Genomic DNA, 15,934 nt, shown 5'->3' on the forward strand with positions numbered 1-15,934 from the left:
TGCTGAGTAATATCTGCTGCATGCAGTCTAACATCAGCATAGTCACAGACCAAAAAAGACAAAAGTATACTGTGCCTTAATTGTAAAATACCTAAATATGATGACCCTTACGTAACATGCACAGTGCAAAGTGCTGAAAAGTTTGCTGAAGATGCCCATCAGTGTTAACGTGCTCGTTGATGCGGTGGTGAAAAGGGTAGGAGTGCCCATGAACAGTGGATGTGTGGTTGGGCCCCTTCCTTTTTTCCTGTCAGAAGAAACAAAATAAAAAACAAAAAACAGCATGAATGTGGTGAAGATAAAAACCTTAAAACATAATACATGAACTTCTTGTTATGCATATATACCATGGCACAAGTGGAGGGGAGAGGGAAGGAAAGGGGGGTGGAACACAGGGATATTAGCAAAGGTAGAAGGTGCCTGTACCACGAGGGAAGAACACAACTGATCGGGGTAAGGTCAAATCACTCCCTAAGATGTATTGCTAACTCCTCGTCTTGGTTAAGGCCCCCTGGATCAAGGTCTGGAAATCAACAATGTACTTAGATTCCCTTTGCCTCAATTTCAGCACCCTGCTGCTTCACCTTGGGTTTCTAGTGATCTGTTCAAGAATAAAAAACCTCAGACTGGAAGAATCGGAGAAGTATTTGTCCCTAAAATGCCTCGCTACCGGGTACTTCTAATCTTTGTGTGTAATCGCTCGGCAGTGCTCTAGCACATGTTTCTTGGCTAGGAAGCTGGTGCTCCCAATGTACCATAACTTACATGGACATTCGATCACGTAGACTACATAGGTGGTACTGCACGTGAGGAATTGCTTAATCTCCTTTTGAATGCCATTGTAGGTGATCATGTTGGTAAAGAAGCTGTTCTTACAGGCCTTACAATGGCCGCAAGGGAAAAATCCCTTGAGGCCATGTTCATGTCCCACTGAGTAAGTGGTGACGTCACTGTGTACCATCATGTTCCTTCCTCTTCTATATGTCACACAGGGTCTGCTGGGGATGTCATCCCAAATTGTGTTGTCACATTTGAGAATGACCCAGTTCTTGGACAGTATCCTTTGAATGTTCTTAGACTCAGAATTGTAGGACAAAATCAGACGAGTATTGCACTCATTCTCGTCATCAGAAGCCATGTCTTTGTCAGTAAGAGTAAGGGACCTAGATACCTTGTCTGCCCTTTCTTTGGCTTTGCGAAGCACCCAATTTGGGTAGCCCCGGATCCTAAAGCGTGCTAGCATTTCCCTACATTCCTGCTGGTATGCTGTGTCAGTATTGGAATGTAGGATGTTGTTGCCTGCGGTGGTTTTCCTAAACAGTGTGGTATACAGTTTGTTGTCTCTGATGTCAATCTTGACATCCAAGTATTCTGCTGTTATTTTGCTAATGTGGCTTGTCAGTACGATATTATTGTTGTTATTGTTGAGTACATCAATGAACTGAATGGCCTCGATGTATCTTCACCAAGTGATCACATGTTCAAGGTGTCCTGCATAGGCTGGGTTGGCAAAGATCTCCTGCTCCCAGCGCCCCATGAAGAGGTTCCTGAAGCTGGGAACAAAACATGAACCCATCGTGTTCCAACCACCTTGCAATGCGCTGGCTCAGGCGAGACCTAAAAACAGTAGTATATTCAGGAAAAAGTAGGGATACCCATAAGAAGCAGATCCTACTTTCCTGCAGCCCAAGTTAAAAATGCATTTAAAAAAATAAGATAAACTCAAATGAAAAAGAACAGAATCAGAAAATGTCTAATGTAGGAAAGTAGGATCTGCTTTCATGGTTACCCCACTTTTTACTGGTGTCAGTATGCTTTTTTGACTAGTCTGACTCTGAAAAAAGACTCCTGCTGCTCCTGGGCTCGCTGTTCTACAAGTCTTCTTCCTCGTCTGTGTCTGTGCTTCTTCCAGGATTTTCAACAGACCTGTGGGCATCAAGGACACCCAAAGTAATCTCCCTTAGAGTGAAGGATGCACTGCAGGAATCGCAACAAAGCTGACTGGTCTGCTGCTCCTGAAGACCCACGGACTTCAAAAGGCTCAGCACTGGTGGTGGTTCTGCAACTCCCTCAAGGCCTGACCTGTCCTCAGCAATTTTGAGGCCATTCTTGCTCATCTAAGCTGCTGGGACCATACCCCTGTGCAAGTGTCGACTTGCAGTTGCCAAGCCTTGATGGCTCTGCACTCCAGAGATCTTCGGGCTACAAGAAGCTCCAGCCTCCAGCATCTCTTCCTGCCAAGTACAGCATATTCACTGCATCCTCTGCACCGTGGGTGCCTTCCTTTTTGGTGAGCTGTTTAAGGTCCTCTTGTGACTCCTGTACTTTTGGCTTGTGCGTCCTCTTGAGGGTCTTCTCCTGCTTCAGTGGACTCCCCTGATTATTTGGGGCCTGCTCTGACTCTCCTGCTTGTAGTGAGTACCTTTTTCTTCTTGCTCGTCCCAACGTTAGCCCATCTTTGCTTTCCACGCCTGTTGCAGCTGCCAAGGCTTGCTGGTGCCCCCTGCAGAAACCGAACCCCTGGTTCTCGACTTCCGGCGAGGGACAGCTTGTGCACATCTCCTAGTCTTCGTCAGCGTTGTCCTGTCCTCACTGCTTAAGCTGCAAGGTCACCATCAACTCACTTGAACCGTCCGTCATCGATGGATATTGCTCTTCCGTGCCTCCTAGTCTCCTCCGAGTGGCATAGACCATATCCCCTCTGCTCACAAGTTCTTCACTTTCAGGATCCACCCTTGGATTCCACCGGACGCGTGCATACTCTTCTCCAGTGTAATCTTTCCTAAAGTCCTCCATTGTGGTCCACGGCGCTTTCCAACATCACTTCACACCTATGCACCTGGCTTTCATGGTGTAAGTATACTGGTTCCTGGGGTATCCACGGGTGGGGTGACTCTCCAACCTTCTGTCTTCCACAAGGTTTCAAAGAAATCAAAAGGGGGGAGTGAAGAGGTGGTGCCAATGGGCACCGAGGTGGGCACGTCCTCCTTTTAACAGGGATTCAGGTCAATCAAACAAGGGCCACCTCACATTGGGTGGGTGTATATCCGGATGTCATTGGAATACACCTTCTTTGTTAAAATACCCCTCACACACCAAAAGGGCCCTTGGTGTCATGCTTCATCATCGGGGTCTTCCCGTACCGCTGCGGGGCGGGGCAGTGCTGCGACAGGCAGATACGCCGGAGCACCTTCAGGTGGAAGTGCTATGTGTTGGGAGTGAGTGTCAGTGGGGTCAGGAGTGATATAATAGTGAGTTGTTAAAAAATACCTGGCCTAGTGGAAAAAGAAATTTTAATAAACACTGGCTGGTATTGTTAAAAGAAAAAGTGAAGCGGAGAGATGGAGCTAGTTAATGGGCTCTCTCTCCTATGTGGGTCAACATGTTTCGAGGCGCAAGGCCTCTTCGTCAGGACCTCTGTGTTTTCTCCACAGAGGTAGAAAAGGTGTATATACAAAAAAGTGCAAAAAGACTATGTGTGTAACTACAATTAATAATTACAACACTTTTATGCTACCACACTAATAATGTAGTATGCCTGCAAGATAAGAAAAACTGATTAAAAATTGCGCCGATCCCAGAATGCGCTTGACTCCAGGTCACCTGTAAGGGGAAAAGAGACACACACACAGATGTACCGGTATGCAGTAAGGGATCAAGCATGAATAGTGAAGGAATTTGAAGCATTTCTTCAGACACACACAGTCACACACACAGAGTAAGTAATACATGAGGGATGTGAATAGCCAGGGGTGGAGGAATTCAAATACATACTTATCAATGGAGGAATCAATGCCTCATGAGCCAGCTTTAGACAGAAGGGTATAGTGGGGTCCCAACTGCAAAGGGGATGAGAGAGAGGGTACAATGTAATTCTGTCCCATTAGTTGTATCACCAGGTAAGTGTATTGCTGGGATACAAAAGTTCGTCCTCTTGAGAACAGCTATGCCGTACTTACTGTGCCCCTCGCACGCTTGTGCTTCCTCCTTCGTCTGCTGCTTCCGTGGTTATGAGGGAGGATGGAAGCGGCGAGTTTTTATATACTCCAGTAATTGGATAATTGGTCAATTAGCTAGGAAAAGCCCGCCGAATTTGCAAAGGTCCAGAAGGGCAGTGAGGCGGGCGGCCATACTTGAATGGTTGGTAGGTAGGTCCACCCCCCGCCCCTTTGTATGCAATTCAGATCTAAGGATCGTTAAAATGTAGAGCTCCGGTCCTTACTTTATACTAAAGTTCGTTGCCGCTTCTAACCTGGGATACTCGGGAAAGGTGAAGACTAGCTCGGCGCCGCGTATTGATACACGGCGCGCATGCATTGTGCACTGCACATGCGCCGGATCACTGGCGCCGCGCGCATGCGCGTCGTGGTGACACTGTGGCCCAATGCATGCGCATGCGCATGCGCACAACTACCCCCATGATAGTGTTCATGGAAGTCACGCGACTCCGTGCATTGGAACTGGCTAAAAAACGGGGGCATATTCAGGCATGGATAGAGTAACAATGTTAGGGATAGATTTCAGTTTTGTTGGGTTACAACCATACTTTGGTAGCTTATAAACATGTACACTGTCAGTTAGTTAAAGACTAGGGAGAGGCAGAACCATGGAGAGTTTTGTAGTCAAAAGCTAATTGCTTGTGGTTGTTATTATTTGCAAATGCAATCCAATATAGGACAGACTGGAAGAGGTAGAACCTGGGGGGGGTGGGGGGGGAAGCAATATAGCGACAAAAATGTTATCCAGGACACTTTTATGTGGGCTCTGGTGTCAGAGGCTGTATCTCACACAGCAGACCCTAGGTATTCAGTTGGGCCCACGGAATGTCGTCATTCAGGCCTGTGCGGTGTGTCCCCAAACGGTACACCCAGCGTTGTTCTTTCGATAGAAGGTCTCTATCATTGGGAAAGGCCTCGATGACTGTCCATTTCAGGTCGTGGACACTGTGTCCAACAGTAGCAAAGTGTGCTGACATTTTCGTGGTAGTCCTGTTGCAGCGCACATTGCTGCGATGTTCACCCATACGAAGCTTCACGGGTCTGCTGGTCATGCCCACGTACTCCTTGTTGCAGGGACATGTGATTAGGTACACCACATTGCGGCTATTGCAATTAGTGAAGACTCGCTTTTCCCATGTAGATTGTTAGAAAAAGTGATACTTCTGCTCTTTTGCGTGTATTGGCAAGATACACAAGTGCCACAAGGGTGGTGTCCACTGACACCTGCTATTCTGGAGGGTTCAATTGCACCAGTTGCTTTAGGTCTGGAATGAACCAGAAGATCCTTCAGGTTCATTCCCCTCCTATGTGAAAACATAGGTTTGGGAAAATTCAATTTACCACAGGATAACACTCTCCAATGTTTGTTCACGATCTTAGTGATCTGGTTGGAGTTTGTGTTATAAGTTGTTACGCAGATGGGGCGAGGATCTCGTTCCTTCCCTTCGGTATCCTCCAAAAGTGCTTCCCTGTTGTTGTTACGTGCACGTTTGAGGCCTTTACGAACAATGTTCGTGGGGTACCGCCTGTTCAAGAGTTTACACTCCAAATCCGCCGCTTGTGTTTTAAAGTCATCAATACTGCTACAGTTACGCCGTAGGCGGAGGAACTGTCCATACGGGAGGTTCTCCCGTAAATGGCGTGGATGGAAGCTACTGTACAGGAGTAGCCTGTTCTTAGCTGTTGGCTTGAAGTGAGTACTTGTTGCAAGTTTACCTTCTTTGGGGTAGATGTTTAAGTCTAGAAACACCAGATTTTCGTTGGAAGCCGTATGTGTAAATTTCAGGAACTGATCCTGTTGGTTCAGCCAACTCATGAACCGGGTAACGGAGTCTTGGTCGCCCCTCCAGATGACAAAAATGTCATCTATGTACCTTTTCCATGTAAGTACATGATGTCTGTAGGGATTGCTCTGTTCCAGAATTTTTGTGGATTCCAGGTGGTGCACGTATAGACCCGCCAGACTAGGAGCACAGGTGCTCCCCATGCTGGTTCCATGTCTTTGGAGGTAGAAAGTGTCCTCATATTGGAAGAAATTTTTCGTGAGGGACAGAGAGATGCACTCAAGGACCACTTGTCTGGGGGTGTGGTAATCCCATGGTGTGGAGAAAAGTACTTCCTCTATTATCTCCAACGTTTCTCTATGTGGGAGGCTTGTATATAGGCTCTCCACGTCGAGACCCACCAGGAGATCATGATCTGGGTCAAAAGGAACTTCTTTTATCAATTGGAGGATTGCCTTGGTGTCCCTGAGATAGGTATCAGTGTTTTGGACAATTGGCCGGAGGAATGCGTCAGCAAACTTCGATAGTGGTTCCAAGATTGAGTTGATACCGGACACTATAGGACGCCCAGGTGGATAGGGGGCGTCCTTGTGAATCTTGGGTATCGTGTAAAAGTATGGTACTTTTGGTTTATCTTGGACTAGAAACTCACTCTCTTTTCTAGTTAGCCAATCATTAGCTCTGGCTTCCTCGATCATGATCTGGATCGATATCCTCACTTCCTCAGATGGATCGTCTCTTAGTTCCTGATAATTACGTTCATCATCCAGCAGTTTCCTGCATTCCCTGTCATAGTTACTGTAGGATTGTACAACCGTGGCCCCACCCTTGTCGGCTGGCTTGATCACTATAGTTTGGTTATTCGCAAGTTCCTGCAGTGCAGCTTGTTCTTGCCTAGAAGTGTTCCGAAAGGCGATCTTATCACCGGTGGGTAACTTCTCAAGATCATCCATTACTGCTTTCTCGAAGGTCAGCAGTTCTACAGGAATGGTGGAGTCTAACGGGGTGAAAGTCGACTGTTTTTTCAAACCTGTATCTGACTGCTCGGTGCCTTCATTGGTGGAGTCTTGAAAAAAAGCTCGGAGTTTGAGTTTCCGCATGAACTCCTTCATCTCTAGACAGATTTTAAATTTGTCCATTTTGTTCGTAGGGACAAAGCCTAGACCTTTTGACAGAACGTTCTCTTGGGCCTCTGTTAACTCTTGATCTGACAAATTCACTACTAGGTGCCCCGGCTGGTGGAGGCTGTTTGGCTCCGGGTTGATACACCTGGTGTGGTCTCCGGTGGTTGGTTCCAATGAACCTGGGTTCCCTTTCGATTTCTTCCCCTTCTGGGGCCTCGGCACTGGCCTAAAAAAGGCTGCTGCCCATAGTAATTGAATTGGGGAGCCTGTGGGTGCCAAGGTTGGAAAGGGTGACCCAAAAAGGTCGACTTTCACCCCGTTAGACTCCACCATTCCTGTAGAACTGCTGACCTTCGAGAAAGCAGTAATGGATGATCTTGAGAAGTTACCCACCGGTGATAAGATCGCCTTTCGGAACACTTCTAGGCAAGAACAAGCTGCACTGCAGGAACTTGCGAATAACCAAACTATAGTGATCAAGCCAGCCGACAAGGGTGGGGCCACGGTTGTACAATCCTACAGTAACTATGACAGGGAATGCAGGAAACTGCTGGATGATGAACGTAATTATCAGGAACTAAGAGACGATCCATCTGAGGAAGTGAGGATATCGATCCAGATCATGATCGAGGAAGCCAGAGCTAATGATTGGCTAACTAGAAAAGAGAGTGAGTTTCTAGTCCAAGATAAACCAAAAGTACCATACTTTTACACGATACCCAAGATTCACAAGGACGCCCCCTATCCACCTGGGCGTCCTATAGTGTCCGGTATCAACTCAATCTTGGAACCACTATCGAAGTTTGCTGACGCATTCCTCCGGCCAACTGTCCAAAACACTGATACCTATCTCAGGGACACCAAGGCAATCCTCCAATTGATAAAAGAAGTTCCTTTTGACCCAGATCATGATCTCCTGGTGGGTCTCGACGTGGAGAGCCTATATACAAGCCTCCCACATAGAGAAACGTTGGAGATAATAGAGGAAGTACTTTTCTCCACACAATGGGATTACCACACCCCCAGACAAGTGGTCCTTGAGTGCATCTCTCTGTCCCTCACGAAAAATTTCTTCCAATATGAGGACACTTTCTACCTCCAAAGACATGGAACCAGCATGGGGAGCACCTGTGCTCCTAGTCTGGCGGGTCTATACGTGCACCACCTGGAATCCACAAAAATTCTGGAACAGAGCAATCCCTACAGACATCATGTACTTACATGGAAAAGGTACATAGATGACATTTTTGTCACCTGGAGGGGCGACCAAGACTCCGTTACCTGGTTCATGAGTTGGCTGAACCAACAGGATCAGTTCCTGAAATTTACACATACGGCTTCCAACGAAAATCTGGTGTTTCTAGACTTAAACATCTACCCCAAAGAAGGTAAACTTGCAACAAGTACTCACTTCAAACCAACAGCTAAGAACAGTCTACTCCTGTACAGTAGCTTCCATCCACGCCATTTACGGGAGAACCTCCCGTATGGACTGTTCCTCCGCCTACGGCGTAACTGTAGCAGTATTGATGACTTTAAAACACAAGCGGCGGATTTGGAGTGTAAACTCTTGAACAGGCAGTACCCCACGAACATTGTTCGTAAAGGCCTCAAACGTGCACGTAACAACAACAGGGAAGCACTTTTGGAGGATACCGAAGGGAAGGAACCAGATCCTCGCCCCATCTGCGTAACAACTTATAACACAAACTCCAACCAGATCACTAAGATCGTGAACAAACATTGGAGAGTGTTATCCTGTGGTAAATTGAATTTTCCCAAACCTATGTTTTCACATAGGAGGGGAATGAACCTGAAGGATCTTCTGGTTCATACCAGACCTAAAGCAACTGGTGCAATTGAACCCTCCAGAATAGCAGGTGTCAGTGGACACCACCCTTGTGGCACTTGTGTATCTTGCCAATACACGCAAAAGAGCAGAAGTATCACTTTTTCTAACAAATCTACATGGGAACAGCGAGTCTTCACTAATTGCAATAGCCGCAATGTGGTGTACCTAATCACATGTCCCTGCAACAAGGAGTACGTGGGCATGACCAGCAGACCCGTGAAGATTCGTATGGGTGAACATCGCAGCAATGTGCGCTGCAACAGGACTACCACGAAAATGTCAGCACACTTTGCTACTGTTGGACACAGTGTCCACGACCTGAAATGGACAGTCATTGAGGCCTTTCCCAATGATAGAGACCTTCTATCGAAAGAACAACGCTGGGTGTACCGTTTGGGGACACACCGCACAGGCCTGAATGACGACATTCCGTGGGCCCAACTGAATACCTAGGGTCTGCTGTGTGAGATACAGCCTCTGACACCAGAGCCCACATAAAAGTGTCCTGGATAACATTTTTGTCGCTATATTGCTTCCCCCCCCCCCCAGGTTCTACCTCTTCCAGTCTGTCCTATATTGGATTGCATTTGCAAATAATAACAACCACAAGCAATTAGCTTTTGACTACAAAACTCTCCATGGTTCTGCCTCTCCCTAGTCTTTAACTAACTGACAGTGTACATGTTTATAAGCTACCAAAGTATGGTTGTAACCCAACAAAACTGAAATCTATCCCTAACATTGTTACTCTATCCATGCCTGAATATGCCCCCGTTTTTTAGCCAGTTCCAATGCACGGAGTCGCGTGACTTCCATGAACACTATCATGGGGGTAGTTGTGCGCATGCGCATGCATTGGGCCACAGTGTCACCACGACGCGCATGCGCGCGGCGCCAGTGATCCGGCGCATGCGCAGTGCACAATGCATGCGCGCCGTGTATCAATACGCGGCGCCGAGCTAGTCTTCACCTTTCCCGAGTATCCCAGGTTAGAAGCGGCAACGAACTTTAGTATAAAGTAAGGACCGGAGCTCTACATTTTAACGATCCTTAGATCTGAATTGCATACAAAGGGGCGGGGGGTGGACCTACCTACCAACCATTCAAGTATGGCCGCCCGCCTCACTGCCCTTCTGGACCTTTGCAAATTCGGCGGGCTTTTCCTAGCTAATTGACCAATTATCCAATTACTGGAGTATATAAAAACTCGCCGCTTCCATCCTCCCTCATAACCACGGAAGCAGCAGACGAAGGAGGAAGCACAAGCGTGCGAGGGGCACAGTAAGTACGGCATAGCCGTTCTCAATAGGACGAACTTTTGTATCCCAGCAATACACTTACCTGGTGATACAACTAATGGGACAGAATTACATTGTACCCTCTCTCTCATCCCCTTTGCAGTTGGGACCCCACTATACCCTTCTGTCTAAAGCTGGCTCATGAGGCATTGATTCCTCCATTGATAAGTATGTATTTGAATTCCTCCACCCCTGGCTATTCACATCCCTCATGTATTACTTACTCTGTGTGTGTGACTGTGTGTGTCTGAAGAAATGCTTCAAATTCCTTCACTATTCATGCTTGATCCCTTACTGCATACCGGTATATCTGTGTGTGTGTCTCTTTTCCCCTTACAGGTGACCTAGAGTCAAGCGCATTCTGGGATCGGCGCAATTTTTAATCAGTTTTTCTTATCTTGCAGGCATACTACATTATTAGTGTGGTAGCATAAAAGTGTTGTAATTATTAATTGTAGTTACACACATAGTCTTTTTGCACTTTTTTGTATATACACCTTTTCTACCTCTGTGGAGAAAACACTAGTGAGTGACAGGGGGATCTCCCCAAGGTCCTGACGAAGAGGCCTTGCGCCTCGAAACATGTTGACCCACATAGTAGAGAGAGCCCATTAACTAGCTCCATCTCTCCGCTTCACTTTTTCTTTTAACAATACCAGCCAGTGTTTATTAAAATTTCTTTTTCCACTAGGCCAGGTATTTTTTAACAACTCACTATTATATCACTCCTGACCCCACTGACACTCACTCCCAACACATAGCACTTCCACCTGAAGGTGCTCCGGCGTATCCGCCTGTCGCAGCACTGCCCCGCCCCGCAGCGGGACGGGAAGACCCCGATGATGAAGCATGACACCAAGGGCCCTTTTGGTGTGTGAGGGGTATTTTAACAAAGAAGGTGTATTCCAATGACATCCGGATATACACCCACCCAATGTGAGGTGGCCCTTGTTTGATTGACCTGAATCCCTGTTAAGAGGAGGACGTGCCCACCTCGGTGCCCATTGGCACCACCTCTTCACTCCCCCCTTTTGATTTCTTTGTTCTTTAGACAGCGTGCAGCTGTGGGAGTTTTTTTCCACTCGATTTTTTCGAGACACCAGCAGTTCTGGACCTACACATAGCACCCCATTAGGCTGCCTTGTGTTTATTTATATATTCTTTATTTCACGCACATCACAGCTAACACTCACACATAGTCACCACACACTCGTTCTAAGTAGCCATCCATCATGGAGGATGCAGGAGGCCTTACCTTTGACGATGAGGAAGTCGATAGAATCCTAGCCACGCTCCGCCCCTTTGAAGGACTAAGCAACACCGAACCATGTGTGAATGACAGTGACTGGGATGAATTGGCTGTGCTCAGGAGAACACAGATCAAGACGGCCCTACACGGTCTATTCATGTCAGAGTATCTGAAATCCAAGACGGCCCCATCTGGGTTGATAGTTAAGAACGAACCTTTCATCTTTACCCATGACCTCGAATTTAAAAGAGACTGGTCCCTGATCAGCTGGCGATGCACCAGGGATTGGTTGGTTCTAATTGTAAAGACAGCAACCAAGTTGACCCAAGAACTCAAAATCGAAATTTCAAAATTGGAAGTAAAAATCAAGAGTTACCTATCCCCTACTGCCCTGAAAAAACGACTTGAGGAACTGAATCAGGAAATGACTGAGTTCGAACTCACTCTGAAAAAAAGTAAATCTAAAAAACATAAAAAAGATACAGAGGAGTTCACACATGAGCGGATTTATCCGTACATCAAGAAGGACTATGTGTCAAAGAGTCAAAACAGTGATCAAGACACCAACTTTTCTGATACCAGCTCAAACAGCTCCAACTCGAGTAGAAATAGTAATCAAGGTGCCAACAGAGGGAAACCCTCCTTCAGAGGGCAATTCCCAAGGGGTGGAAGAGGGTGGATACCATACCAGGCACCCCCAGGGTACATGCAATACCAACCGGCACCCCCCTTTTTGGGTCACCCTTTCCAACCTTGGGACCCACAGGCTCCCCAATTCAATTACTATGGGCAGCAGCCTTTTTTAGGCCAGCGCCGAGGCCCCAGAAGGGGAAGAAATCGAAAGGGAACCCAGGTTCATTGGAACCAACCACCGGAGACCACACCAGGTGTATCAACCCGGAGCCAAACAGCCTCCACCAGCCGGGCACCTAGTAGTGAATTTGTCAGATCAAGAGTTAACAGAGGCCCAAGAGAACGTTCTGTCAAAAGGTCTAGGCTTTGTCCCTACGAACAAAATGGACAAATTTAAAATCTGTCTAGAGATGAAGGAGCTCATGCGGAAACTCAAACTCCGAGCTTTTTTTCAAGACTCCACCAATCAAGGCACCGAGCAGTCAGATACAGGTTTGAAAAAACAGTCGACTTTCACCCCGTTAGACTCCACCATTCCTGTAGAACTGCTGACCTTCGAGAAAGCAGTAATGGATGATCTTGAGAAGTTACCCACCGGTGATAAGATCGCCTTTCGGAACACTTCTAGGCAAGAACAAGCTGCACTGCAGGAACTTGCGAATAACCAAACTATAGTGATCAAGCCAGCCGACAAGGGTGGGGCCACGGTTGTACAATCCTACAGTAACTATGACAGGGAATGCAGGAAACTGCTGGATGATGAACGTAATTATCAGGAACTAAGAGACGATCCATCTGAGGAAGTGAGGATATCGATCCAGATCATGATCGAGGAAGCCAGAGCTAATGATTGGCTAACTAGAAAAGAGAGTGAGTTTCTAGTCCAAGATAAACCAAAAGTACCATACTTTTACACGATACCCAAGATTCACAAGGACGCCCCCTATCCACCTGGGCGTCCTATAGTGTCCGGTATCAACTCAATCTTGGAACCACTATCGAAGTTTGCTGACGCATTCCTCCGGCCAATTGTCCAAAACACTGATACCTATCTCAGGGACACCAAGGCAATCCTCCAATTGATAAAAGAAGTTCCTTTTGACCCAGATCATGATCTCCTGGTGGGTCTCGACGTGGAGAGCCTATATACAAGCCTCCCACATAGAGAAACGTTGGAGATAATAGAGGAAGTACTTTTCTCCACACCATGGGATTACCACACCCCCAGACAAGTAGTCCTTGAGTGCATCTCTCTGTCCCTCACGAAAAATTTCTTCCAATATGAGGACACTTTCTACCTCCAAAGACATGGAACCAGCATGGGGAGCACCTGTGCTCCTAGTCTGGCGGGTCTATACGTGCACCACCTGGAATCCACAAAAATTCTGGAACAGAGCAATCCCTACAGACATCATGTACTTACATGGAAAAGGTACATAGATGACATTTTTGTCATCTGGAGGGGCGACCAAGACTCCGTTACCCGGTTCATGAGTTGGCTGAACCAACAGGATCAGTTCCTGAAATTTACACATACGGCTTCCAACGAAAATCTGGTGTTTCTAGACTTAAACATCTACCCCAAAGAAGGTAAACTTGCAACAAGTACTCACTTCAAACCAACAGCTAAGAACAGTCTACTCCTGTACAGTAGCTTTCATCCACGCCATTTACGGGAGAACCTCCCGTATGGACAGTTCCTCCGCCTACGGCGTAACTGTAGCAGTATTGATGACTTTAAATCACAAGCTGCGGATTTGGAGTGTAAACTCTTGAACAGGCAGTACCCCATGAACATTGTTCGTAAAGGCCTCAAACGTGCACGTAATAACAACAGGGAAGCACTTTTGGAGGATACCGAAGGGAAGGAACCAGATCCTCGCCCCATCTGCGTAACAACTTATAACACAAACTCCAACCAGATCACTAAGATCGTGAACAAACATTGGAGAGTGTTATCCTGTGGTAAATTGAATTTTCCCAAACCTATGTTTTCACATAGGAGGGGAATGAACCTGAAGGATCTTCTGGTTCATACCAGACCTAAAGCAACTGGTGCAATTGAACCCTCCAGAATAGCAGGTGTCAGTGGACACCACCCTTGTGGCACTTGTGTATCTTGCCAATACACGCAAAAGAGCAGAAGTATCACTTTTTCTAACAAATCTACATGGGAACAGCGAGTCTTCACTAATTGCAATAGCCGCAATGTGGTGTACCTAATCACATGTCCCTGCAACAAGGAGTACGTGGGCATGACCAGCAGACCCGTGAAGATTCGTATGGGTGAACATCGCAGCAATGTGCGCTGCAACAGGACTACCACGAAAATGTCAGCACACTTTGCTACTGTTGGACACAGTGTCCATGACCTGAAATGGACAGTCATCGAGGCCTTTCCCAATGATAGAGACCTTCTATCGAAAGAACAACGCTGGGTGTACCGTTTGGGGACACACCGCACAGGCCTGAATGACGACATTCCGTGGGCCTAACTGAATACCTAGGGTCTGCTGTGTGAGATACAGCCTCTGACACCAGAGCCCACATAAAAGTGCCCTGGATAACATTTTTGTCGCTATATTGCTTCCCCCCCCAGGTTCTACCTCTTCCAGTCTGTCCTATATTGGATTGCATTTGCAAATAATAACAACCACAAGCAATTAGCTTTTGACTACAAAACTCTCCATGGTTCTGCCTCTCCCTAGTCTTTAACTAACTGACAGTGTACATGTTTATAGGCTACCAAAGTATGGTTGTAACCCAACAAAACTGAAATCTATCCCTAACATTGTTACTCTATCCATGCCTGAATATGCCCCCGTTTTTTAGCCAGTTCCAATGCACGGAGTCGCGTGACTTCCATGAACACTATCATGGGGGTAGTTATGCGCATGCATTGGGCCACAGTGTCACCACGACGCGCATGCGCGCGGCGCCAGTGATCCGGCGCATGCGCAGTGCACAATGCATGCACGCCGTGTATCAATGCGCGGCGCCGAGCTAGTCTTCACCTTTCCCGAGTATCCCAGGTTAGAAGCGGCAACGAACTTTAGTATAAAGTAAGGACCGGAGCTCTACATTTTAACGATCCTTAGATCTGAATTGCATACAAAGGGGCGGGGGGTGGACCTACCTACCAACCATTCAAGTATGGCCGCCCGCCTCACTGCCCTTCTGGACCTTTGCAAATTCGGCGGGCTTTTCCTAGCTAATTGACCAATTATCCAATTACTGGAGTATATAAAAACTCGCCGCTTCCATCCTCCCTCATAACCACGGAAGCAGCAGACGAAGGAGGAAGCACAAGCGTGCGAGGGGCACAGTAAGTACGGCATAGCCGTTCTCAATAGGACGAACTTTTGTATCCCAGCAATACACTTACCTGGTGATACAACTAATGGGACAGAATTACATTGTACCCTCTCTCTCATCCCCTTTGCAGTTGGGACCCCACTATACCCTTCCGTCTAAAGCTGGCTCATGAGGCATTGATTCCTCCATTGATAAGTATGTATTTGAATTCCTCCACCCCTGGCTATTCACATCCCTCATGTATTACTTACTCTGTGTGTGTGACTGTGTGTGTCTGAAGAAATGCTTCAAATTCCTTCACTATTCATGCTTGATCCCTTACTGCATACCGGTACATCTGTGTGTGTGTCTCTTTTCCCCTTACAGGTGACCTAGAGTCAAGCGCATTCTGGGATCGGCGCAATTTTTTATCAGTTTTTCTTATCTTGCAGGCATACTACATTATTAGTGTGGTAGCATAAAAGTGTTGTAATTATTAATTGTAGTTACACACATAGTCTTTTTGCACTTTTTTGTATATACACCTTTTCTACCTCTGTGGAGAAAACACTAGTGAGTGACAGGGGGATCTCCCCAAGGTCCTGACGAAGAGGCCTTGCGCCTCGAAACATGTTGACCCACATAGGAGAGAGAGCCCATTAACTAGCTCCATCTCTCCGCTTCACTTTTTTTTTTAACAAT

At 46.8% G+C, this 15,934-nt stretch overlaps 1 protein-coding gene across 2 annotated transcripts in view; it reads left to right on the top strand.

Moving 5' to 3' along the window:
- Positions 1-15,934, top strand: part of LOC144791046 (disintegrin and metalloproteinase domain-containing protein 9-like) — a 1,785,694-nt gene that overhangs the window by 1,389,580 nt on the left and 380,180 nt on the right. The gene's annotated exons all lie outside the window — the stretch shown is intronic.

Source organism: Lissotriton helveticus, chromosome 11 (genome assembly GCF_964261635.1).
Source record: "Lissotriton helveticus chromosome 11, aLisHel1.1, whole genome shotgun sequence".
NCBI classification, from domain to species: domain Eukaryota; kingdom Metazoa; phylum Chordata; class Amphibia; order Caudata; family Salamandridae; genus Lissotriton; species Lissotriton helveticus.